The sequence below is a fragment of the Colletes gigas genome, unplaced genomic scaffold (assembly GCF_013123115.1).
Source record: "Colletes gigas isolate AHSC1104 unplaced genomic scaffold, ASM1312311v1 Colletes_gigas_Sc00024, whole genome shotgun sequence".
In the NCBI taxonomy this organism is placed as follows: domain Eukaryota; kingdom Metazoa; phylum Arthropoda; class Insecta; order Hymenoptera; family Colletidae; genus Colletes; species Colletes gigas.
This window is the reverse complement of record NW_025106653.1, coordinates 108,229-119,893: the sequence shown is the minus strand read 5'-3', so window position 1 is coordinate 119,893 and position 11,665 is coordinate 108,229. Positions and strand designations below refer to the sequence as shown.

Genomic DNA, 11,665 nt, shown 5'->3' with positions numbered 1-11,665 from the left:
TGCGAAATCTTGGTTGTTTTGTTTTATATTCTTTTATTGAGTTAATTAAAGTTCTATTTACGTGTGTTCAAATCGTTGTATCCATTTATTATTTTCCTTATCTAGCGATCTCCGTTTGAAACTCCCGCGTCCAAGGAGCAGAGTGCCTTAGCACTCCACGGGCAGCGTTCCCCGCCGAATTCCCTACGAAGTTTCGGAAATACGCCGCCGGACGCGCAACAGTTTAATGCACATAGCGCCACAACGGGAATTAATTGAAACCCGATTATTCACCGTCAAGTGCAGTCATGTAACTGCATTCTAATTAAGAGCGAAATTCAAACGGACCAGCGTATTGTAATAAACAATGCAATTGTATGCTTTTCAACGTCGGCGATCAAGCTGGAAAAGGTAGAGAGAAAGGAAAGCACTTCTTAGAGATACTTAGAGATATTTTCTAAAGGTCATGTCGAATCGGAGTTTCCGTCATTCCTTCTTTTAGTTTATTACGGACTGTGCCGAATTTAGCTAAGACAAACTTTGCCGGCTCGTGAGTGCACGTTCCAACAAACTGAATTTTATATTTTCATTGAACTCTTATAAATACATATAAAGTGAACATTAGAATCAGTGCATCCGTTTTCCTTTGGGTTTTCGCACGGTTTCCCCAAGGGCACGGGTAAATACCGGAGACGGGTGATTTCGGCGGCCGTGCAAGCCACCACCGTTATCACATGCACCCTGTTCACATCACGGTTGAACTTTCGCCTTACTCAGCACGGAGAGACGAACGCCACCGAACGAGGTTCCTGTAGGACAGAGAAACGAACACCACCGACGATCGGAACATCTGAAAGGTATCACGGACCAGTCCCATCGCCGATTCCGAACATCTTCCGGGACTCAGACCGCTGACTCAACAGACCGACGACGAGCAGAAAACCCCTGTTGCAGGAGAACTGGTCAATAAAATTCTAGAGCGTTTCCGTCGTAGTTGCTAGCGAACTGTAAGTGTAGTAATATAATAATAGCCGCAGCACAGACTAGTAGCTAGATTTATTTGTACTGGTCTAATTTATTCGCACTAAGTAGATTTAATCAATTGATAAAATGCCGCCGTTCCTAAAGAAATACGTGAGGGCTAAAGGGAGCCGTAAACAGCGTATGCGTGGTGATAGTGGAGTATTCATAGAGGAATCGCTAGAATCTTCCCGCGTAGAACCCCCTACTTCCGGAGCTGTAGTGTTGCGAGTAAATGAAACAGGTTTTGTTCCCGTACAGTCCATAATCCAAGGGTATAACTCGACGGACAGTCCCTTAAATATGATTAATAGCACGTTCGCGTCACCTCCTATATCTGGCTCCTCCCAAACCCTGTCCATTGACCCGATCGTAACACCGGCTCCCAATTGAACCTAATGAAACAGAAAGAATTAAAATCAGACCCACCGACTAATATTAAAGTAATTTATGCAAAAGGAGGAAAAGGAAGTAAACTAGTTATGGAGCATAACAAAAGGGACGCTGGAAAAAATGTTGACTAAACTCTGATAAATATTTATAAAATATATCTTACCACGTGAAATTTGCGGTAACCGTCGATCGACGTTTTCCTCTGTTCGTACAGCCCCAGGAAAAAATGATAATTTATCAACAGAATCGGATGATCATCCTCTATGGGGAGGCTCGAAACGAACGAGAGGCGCGATAGGAACGGAACCTGAAAGAAGAGATATACTCTGAAAAGTTGGTCGCCCCATGTCTGTCTTCGTTATATGTGTAGATTGATTGCGAAACCGCGCGTTTAGCCGATCATCCGGTCCACGAATACTTTTCTTTCGAATTTATTTGTAGAATTTGCGAGAATAGTAGACTATCAAGAATTAACGAAAATCGGATCGGGTAGTTCTATTATAAACGTAGTTCTTCAATTTTGAAAAGCGACGGTAGGACGTTAAGATATCAGCCGGTTACGCCTAGCGAGCGTTTCACATTGAACAAATGAAAAGAGATTTTGGCGAGATGCTAAAAACCTATCATTGATATCTTTTCCTCCAAGGAAGCAAAATGCCGGACTGGCTCTTCAATCAGAGAAATGTCGTTTCCTGCAAAAGAAAATTGCATATTTAAGTCATAAGATTACTTGCGGAGTAATGAAACCTGATATTGTCTGATTTGCCTGACGTAATCCCGTCGTCGCCGACATAAATTCCAGTCTTCAACTGCAACTTGTACGATCTTGCGCGGACTCCAATTCTAAACCGAGGTGTCTGGGAAGGGTGCAAGTCTGCGCAGACAAACCACCAATTGTAGACTCCGAAATGGATAAGATGGATGAAGCGTTATTCGCGGAAAACGATAGACTCATTGGTTCCTAGCGTGCAGGAAAACAGCGAGGAAATTAAGCGAGGTCACCAATGGCGTACTAAAGATTTTTGATTCGGGGAAATCATGCTCAGTAATGAACTTCGCGCGAGAACTTCCTGAAGGAACACCCCAATCGAGTATCCCAGAGTCTCCTCAACTCGCTTCGGAGGCCGTGAGAGGGAATCTGTACTCGATGTGCAACCTGTGTCGTCTCAGAGGAGAGGAGCGCCCCGTGTGCCTACGTATCCCATCCGGGCAGGAGAACCGGATGGATGGTTCCAACCCGGTCAGGTGGACCGAGGTTTGCCTGTATCCTGGCCATTGAGGCCAGATGAAAGTGTGAATGGGGATGACCAGAACTGCACAGGGAAATCCAGTGGTGTGACCTCGGTAGTAAATTCGGTAGACCCTATAGGAAACCTTTTAGATGCACAAGATATCAATGACGAAAACAGAATCAATGTTGGGAAAAGGATTTTGATCACAAATGCCGATATAGACGAACCGAAACCCTCTCCTACCGCTCCTACCATATTCTATCTAAAGGACCACCTCTTTACACGACGAGATAACTTCGTTCACTTCATCTCCAACAATGGCACCAATGCCTCCCACGCAACCGAGGGACTGTTAGGTCAAATAGGTCTATCAATAGAACAAATATGACAATATAAAGTAAATGTTGGCGATGCCATGGCGTTCCCACAGGATAAATACTCGGTATTCTTTTTGTTTTTTAAAACTGACCCCCAAGATGAATTAATTTTTGGTCACATCTAAAACTCGCTGAAATCCCTTAAAAATCTACTAAACTTGTTGCGTCGCAGACCCTCGAGCGTCCCGTCGCGACGCAATATAATACGTAGGGTAGGCCCAAGTGTTAGGGCCCAACCACTTGCTCGCCTGTTCATTAGGCAGTTTTCGTCGCCTGGGCAAGTGGTACCCTCAAGGCCAGACGTCGGCTAGGTGGTTGGAGGCGCCGCTCGACCACCCATATTTCCCACATGTTTTCACTTACCCTGGTGTCCTCTTAACCGACTTTCCTTTTCCAGAACAGCCCTATGCATACCTCCACTCCTTTTCCTAGGTCCCAGCCTACATTTTTCCCAATTAGCCAATCCTGATAAACCACTCCCAATTTTCTATTCCGACTCCGGCGTCTCCACCCACCAAAATTAGGTATATAAGGTAGCCCGCGAGCTACGACCACAGCACTCTAAAAGATCCGAGAAGGAGTACTTCACGCAATAAAGAATTGTAAAAAACCAACCAGCAAAACTTCTTCGTCGTGAGCCAACCACAACAGTGTTGTCGCGACGATCACGACATGGTCCTTCGAGCCGGATAGCAGTAAATTAGTACTGTGTTTTATGATACTGTGCTTAATTAAGAGCAATTATCAAACATAACATTCTGAAGTGAAGTGCAACGTAACCGGCTTTATAGTGATCAAATAAGATCATCTATTATTTTAAAAATCGAAGAGCAGTCATTTTGATCGCTCATTTATTGAGTCATATCAACGACTGTGGACATTTATCGGATGCAATAAGCATTCATCGAAATTCCTTGGCGAGGAATCATAAGTGGCAATATTATATTGTCAAACCATTGGTGAGGACAACGAGTTCGACGGGTACACCTGTATCAGCATTGGGCAATTCCTGCGAAGCGGCTTACCTGCAACCGGCGTACCTGCAACCAGCGAACCTACAACCGGCGGACCTGTAACCTGCGGACCTGTACCACCGGCTAACAACCCCGGAACCATCTGGACACCGAAAGGGCTCCAGCGAGTGACGAATTCAACATTCTACCTGCAGTTGTGGCAATTGAAACCGAAGGAGGACAGAGTCGATTATAGTTGCGGTAAAGGCCATTCAGCGCTCAAGTAAGCTTGACTCACCTTCCTATACCATTTAATTACTCTTGTCCGAAAATTGCTTCAATCTCTATAAATTATGGCGTTAGATTTAAAATCTCTTGCTAAGCAACGTACGGTGCTCAAGGCACAAATTACGCGAATAAAAAATTATGTAAGGGATGCAGGAGAATTAGAAATACACGCGTTAGAATTACGTAAGCAGAAACTTGAAGACCTTTTTGAAAGGCTTTGTTCAGTTCAAACTGAGATAGAAAATGTAGACGATAGTCTTGATCACACGGCAGCTCGCGAAGAGTTTGAAACACTCTATTATGAATGTGGAGATCTTATAGGTGGGAAATTATATAGATTATCTAATCGTTCCATAACCACTGCTCCAGCAAATAACATTTCAGCCGCTAGTCCTACTGTAATGACGAACCAAACAATATTGCCAAAAATCCACATCAAGCCATTCGATGGAAATTTTATCGATTGGCAAGCCTTTTTTGATACATTTCGTTCATTGGTGCATGAAAATGATTCCATAGCGATCGTGCATAAATTTCACCTCTTAAAATCATATTTAACTGGGAATGCGTCTTCGGCTATCAATTCGCTAACTGCTTCTGAGGAAAATTATTTTGTTGCCTGGGAACTAATACAAAAACGGTTCAATAATCCGAGAAAAATAATACAAAGCCATATACGCGCTTTATTCGAATTGCCGGAAAATCTTAAATATTCACCTTCTGCATTACGTGCTCTGTCAGAAGCGGCAGAGATGCATGTTAATGCATTGAAGGCTTTAAATCAACCAGTAGATTGGGATGAAATGTTAATTTATATAATAACGTCAAAACTCGATAGAACAACACGCACTTCATGGGAGCGCACAATTGAAGAGAATGTCATGCCAAAATTCAAAGATTTATTAGCATTCATAAATCGATATTCACGAGACGATGAACCAGTCAAACTAGTTTCACATTATCATGACAATCCTCAACAACGCGATAATAATTATAAAAGACAGTTTGACAAACCATATAAATTACATAAAACCAATACCTTTGTCAGTGCAAATTCCTCAATAACCTGTGCTTTATGCAAACAAACTCATTATATAAATCAGTGCAAACAATTTTTAAGTCAAACTCCTTATGAGAGACTAAAGTTAATTAAAGGCATTAAGCATTGTGTAAATTGTTTCCATTCAAATCATACAACGGCACAATGCCGAGCGAGTACCTGTCGGAAATGTGGAGCTAAACATCACACATTACTGCATTTTGACCCTCCAAACAATAATAACAAGAAAGATACAATTGTTGACAACGCCGTGCCGTCAGCATCAACCTCAGTAGCATTAACAGCTTATGGAATTTCGGAGGTTTTATTATCTACGGCTCAAATTATAATTTTAGACGCAAATAATAAGGAACACAATTGTAGAGTCCTTTTAGATCCTGGTTCGCAATCGAATTTTATAACCGAGAAATTTGCAAATAAGTTAAAATTGCCAAGGCGTAAAATCAATTTGCCAGTCTTAGGTTTAGGGCAACAGGCAAGTCAAGTAAGACTGTGCGTACAATCGCGAGTTAAATCAAGATTTACAAGGTTTTCGTATGACGCGAAGTTTTTAATATTACCAAGTATAATGAGTAATCTGCCATCGCGAAGAGTTGAACGCGATGTTTTAAACATTCCAAGTAATGTTAAATTAGCCGATCCTGATTTTAATATACCTGCTGATATTGATGCGTTGTTAGGCGAATATTTATTTTATAAACTGTTACTTAGTGGACAAATTCGGTTAAGCAATAAAACCGCGGTATTGCAGGAAACGCAATTAGGTTGGGGTTATTTCGGGTGAAGTAAGATCCGTTCGTAAACCGATAAATAGGACGAATTGTTTTCTTGCTACGGTTCCTCTAGATAAACAATTGCAAAAGTTTTGGGAACTCGAGGAAATCCCTCAAAAAAGGTTAATGTCGCGAGAAGAGAAATTATGCGAACTATCATTTCAAGATACAACCCAGCGCGATGCGTCGGGTCACTTTATGGTGAGATTACCATTTAATGAAAGAAAGGGCGAGCTAGGCGATTCATATAAAAGTGCGCTAAAACGATTCTACGCGATGGAACGTAAACTTCAATTGAATACCGAATTACGCGAAAAATATGTAGACTTCCTGGAGGAATATCAAAGGTTAGGTCATATGACAGAAGTAACAAATGTAGCAGCTAAAAATTCTGGATGCTACTTGCCGCATCATGCAGTAGTCAAAGATAGTAGCCTTACAACGAAGGTACGGGTAGTTTTTGATGCATCCGCTAAGACCGATACGGGAATATCTCTGAACGATACGCTTATGGTAGGCCCGACAATCCAGGAAGATGTTTTTGCTTTAATTACGCGCTTTCGATCGCACGTGTATGTACTAATCGCTGACGTCGAAAAGATGTTTAGGCAAATAAGACTGCATCCAGATGATGCAATATATCATAAAATATTGTGGCGGAAAAATCCTACTGAAGCAATCAAGACATACCAATTAAATACTGTCACGTATGGTACTGCATGTGCTCCATTTCTCGCAGTTCGTTGCCTAAATCAACTAGCTAGTGATAGTGAAAAATCATTCCCCTTAGCAACAAATGCGATAAAACGCGATTTTTATATGGACGATCTTCTAACCGGTACACAAACGCTAAACGAGGCTATAGCTCTACGTGATCAACTAGTCGAAGCCTTAAAGACGGGAGGGTTCAATTTGCGACAATGGGCATCGAATGAACCTTCATTAATTGCAAATTTCAAAGAGCTCGCTTCGGAAGAATTTTTATTTTTAGATATGGAAACGGTAAAAAAGACTCTCGGCATTTATTGGCGTCCACGCGATGATTCGATTAGCTATAAAGTAACTATTACTGATCAGGGATCGCAAATAACGAAACGAACTATTTTGTCAAATATAGCTAAATTGTTTGATCCTTTAGGCTTGCTTGGACCTGTGGTGGTAAAAGCAAAGCTAATAATGCAAGAATTGTGGAAACGCGGTGTAGGATGGGATAACACTGTTCCGTCGGATATATCCTCGTTATGGAATATATATATGTCACAATTGCCTGTACTTAACAATTTTGTGGTGCCACGCCAAATTATCGGAAATAACACACTGGAATGCCAGTTACACGGTTTTTGCGATGCAAGTGAAACTGCGTACGGAGCATGTATTTATTTAAGGTGTACAGATGCCAAGAAGGGCACTACGACAAATCTAATAGCAGCAAAGTCTCGCGTAGCTCCGTTAAAAACGATCACAATTCCAAAATTGGAATTATGTGCTGCTGAATTGCTCAGTAGCCTGTATCGAACAGTCGCGGAAGCATTAAAAAGGCCCTTTAGCGCGGTTCATTTTTGGTCCGATTCAACAATAGTGTTAGGATGGTTAAATTCACCACCGCACACTCTAGAAACCTTTATAGCGAACCGCGTTGCAAAAGTACAAGAGCGTACTAATGCGAAGGATTGGAAACATGTAGCATCATCGGAGAATCCCGCGGATTGTATATCTCGCGGACAATTACCATTAGAATTTCTCGAAAATCATCTCTGGTTAAATGGTCCAGTATGGTTATCCGAATTGCCATCAAAGTGGCCCATAATACCAATCCCTGTCAAAGATATACAAGAGGTTCGGGTTACGCTAGTTAGTTGCACAAGTCAAATAAATGATTTCGAGCGTTTTTCCTCGTTAACCACCGTACAGCGAGTAACAGCATATTGTGTTCGTTTTTGTAAAAATGCCTTAAAGCTAGAGTCAAATACGGGGCCACTATCGGTTTTCGAGCTTCGAAGAGCTCAGGATAGTATCATTAAGAATATCCAAAGAACTCATTTCACGCGAGAATTTCAGGATTTAAATACCAAGGGCATGGTTTCTAAAACCAGTAAATTGTATGCACTGTCTCCTTTTATCGAACACGGTATCATTCGCGTCGGTGGTCGCCTACAAAATTCAAACATTAGATATTCGCAAAAACATCCGATTCTTCTGCCTAAGTCTAATCACGTGTCATATCTCATTATTCGTAACGAGCACCACCGCTGTATGCACGCAGGTATATTGGGAACGTTAAACGCTGTGAGGCAAAGGTACTGGCCCATTGATGGCAAAAATACAGTAAGGCACATCATTCGAAATTGCGTTAAATGTTTTAGAGTTAATCCGCAAAGTACACCAGAGTATTCAATGGGTAAATTACCGAAAGATCGTGTAAATTCAGCAAGACCGTTTCAAATCGTCGGGATCGATTTTTGCGGTCCATTTTATATTAAAGAGAAAAAATTCCGCAATACAAAGAGATTAAAGGTTTGGATCGCCGTTTTTCATATGTTTCGTAACAAAGGCAATGCACCTCGAAGTTGTTAGCGATTTGTCAACCGATGCGTTCATTGCTAGCTTGAGAAGATTTTTTAGTAGACGCGGTTATGCTCACACCATTTACTCTGATAATGGTACAAATTTTGTAGGTGCTAGAAATAAATTAACCGAAATGGAAGAATTATTAAGGTCCGAAGAACATCGACATGTAGCTATCAAATATTTAACCAACAAGGGCATTACATGGCATTTCTCACCTCCAAGATCTCCTCATTTTGGAGGACTATGGGAAGCTGCCGTTAAGTCATTTAAGTATCATCTACTTCGTACAATAGGAGATATTCTGTTTACCTACGAGGAGTTAAATACGTATGTTGTAGAGATTGAAGCGATTTTAAATTCACGCCCTATAACACCGATTTCTTCCGATCCCAATGACTACATAGCCCTTACCCCTGCCCATTTCCTAATAGGCGAGTCTTTGATTGGCTTACCGGAGCAAGACGTGTCTGCCATCGCGAATAATCGACTGTCCGTTTGGCAGCATATACAGAAAGTGAAACAGCATTTTTGGACCAGATGGTACAAGGACTATTTGAATGAACTAAACATTCGTACCAAATGGTGTAACAATCCATCGTGCAATTTAAAGGTGGGAACGTTAGTGCTCCTTAAAGAGGAAAATCTGCCACCTATGCGTTGGAAATTAGGGCGAATTAGTGAATTGCACCCTGGTGATGATAAAATCGTGCGAGTAGTGACTGTAAAAACGACCGACGGAGTTTATAAGAGAACTGTAAAAAAAATTTGTCCTTTACCGATTAACGATTCAATAAGTAATATATGAAGACAACGCGTTTAACTATTGTATGACAATCATGAATATCATGAAGTGAGCTGTATGATTATTAATCTCGGATGCATGTGTGTTTATGTTAATCTAATTTGGCTATTTATTTTACTATTTCTCATTGCGTGTAGCTATAACATAGAGAATTTAATCCATTTAGCATAAGGTTTGTTAGAATCAAGGGCTCGTTTTTAATTATACGTATATACTAACGTTTTACTTAATACGCTAAACATTAAGATAATCATACATGGTTGTACATTAGTTTGGTATTCTCTTGTTTTAGAAAGTCTTGCACCTTACAACAATCTATTCGTAAACCGAAACTTTCATCAATTTTTCGTCTCTCTTTTTTTTCTCTTTTGAACTAAATAGTTCAAGGGGGCCGGTATGTTGCGTCGCAGACCCTCGAGCGTCCCGTCGCGACGCAATATAATACGTAGGGTAGGCCCAAGTGTTAGGGCCCAACCACTTGCTCGCCTGTTCATTAGGCAGTTTTCGTCGCCTGGGCAAGTGGTACCCTCAAGGCCAGACGTCGGCTAGGTGGTTGGAGGCGCCGCTCGACCACCCATATTTCCCACATGTTTTCACTTACCCTGGTGTCCTCTTAACCGACTTTCCTTTTCCAGAACAGCCCTATGCATACCTCCACTCCTTTTCCTAGGTCCCAGCCTACATTTTTCCCAATTAGCCAATCCTGATACACCACTCCCAATTTTCTATTCCGACTCCGGCGTCTCCACCCACCAAAATTAGGTATATAAGGTAGCCCGCGAGCTACGACCACAGCACTCTAAAAGATCCGAGAAGGAGTACTTCACGCAATAAAGAATTGTAAAAAACCAACCAGCAAAACTTCTTCGTCGTGAGCCAACCACAACAGTGTTGTCGCGACGATCACGACAAAACTCTTTAAATTCTGCTACCTTCAGTATCTTAATAGACCCAAATAAATCCGATTCCTCCGCGCAAAATAGTATATTAAACTTGCTTAGGGAAATCTTTAACGACCCACAATATAACATTACCATATGCTGTACGGAGATTATAATTCCGCCAAGGTCGGAACGATCACAGATTATTAAGGAACATCATGAATCGGTAGTTGGAGGTCACCGAGGTTCCTTTAAGCTTCGCCAACTTATCCAAGAACGGTTCTACTGACCAGGTATGGCAAAGGAAATTGAAGATTTTGTTCGTTCGTGCCCCACCTGTCAAAAAAACAAGAATTATACCATGCGAACTAAACAACCAATGCAAATTACAGACACCCCTAAACGCGCGTTTGAAAAGGTACAAATGGACATAGTTGGACCCTTACCCGTAACTAATAAAGGTAATCAGTACCTACTTACCTTACAAGATAACCTCATTAAATATTCAGATGCAATCCTGCTATGTAGCATAGATACAATAACCGTTGCTTATGCCCTTGCCAAACAATTCATCAGTAGATTTGGATGTCCAAGGGCTATCCATACTGACCAAGGCAGGAATTTTATTAATGAAGTTATGAAAAATTTCTGTAAAATTTTAAAAATTCAAAGAATAACTTCTACCGCTTTCCACCCACAATCTTTGGGCTCCCTCGAAAGAGCATACCACGTTTTCATCAATTACCTCAAATAACACTTCTGTGCCCGAGACCACTGCTTTTATGCCCAATGAACTTATTTTTGGCGAAAAGGCCAATATACCCTCAAAATTCTCCATGGGTCTAACACCTAGAACCTTTGCAAAACAGCTTGATGAATTCTTTGAAAAATTACCACCACTCAGACGACTGTGACACAGAATCTAGAAAAAGCTAAACAGAAGAGCAAGAATTATTACGATCAAGCCTTAACCACTTGCGCTACGAATAAACTTCACGGTTGCGATGCCGTGCGCTACAATATAACAAGCGGTAAAGTGTCACATCTACGCCGCTCCGCGTCTGCGAGTGCAATTCTTTAAGCAGCGACTCAGCGCATGGTAGGCTCTTACATAAAGAACTTTACACGGATATAAATGAATACTCACGACAACAATAACATTTTATTAATTAATAATCTACTTTTGTATGATAAATTTCGAAACATTTTGGAATATGTAATGCCACAAGGCATTTCTTGCACTCCCAAGTAGTCTCGCTGCGTTTTTTATGTTTGCTACACACTTTACATCTTCTTTGGGGATTTTTTTTAGCTTCTGTGGGTGGAATATTCCTTGGAA

The 11,665-nt window shown here is 41.3% G+C and overlaps 1 long non-coding RNA gene across 1 annotated transcript; it reads right to left on the bottom strand.

Annotated features, from left to right (window-relative positions):
* Positions 1-640: 640 nt before the first annotated feature.
* On the bottom strand, positions 641-11,369 carry LOC122401337. The gene is made up of 5 exons (XR_006259435.1): positions 11,072-11,369; positions 10,807-10,974; positions 10,480-10,662; positions 1,556-1,699; positions 641-1,394 (listed from the first exon to the last, which is right to left on the bottom strand). It is a non-coding gene; the product is annotated as an uncharacterized LOC122401337 (long non-coding RNA).
* Between the last annotated feature and the right edge of the window lie 296 nt (positions 11,370-11,665).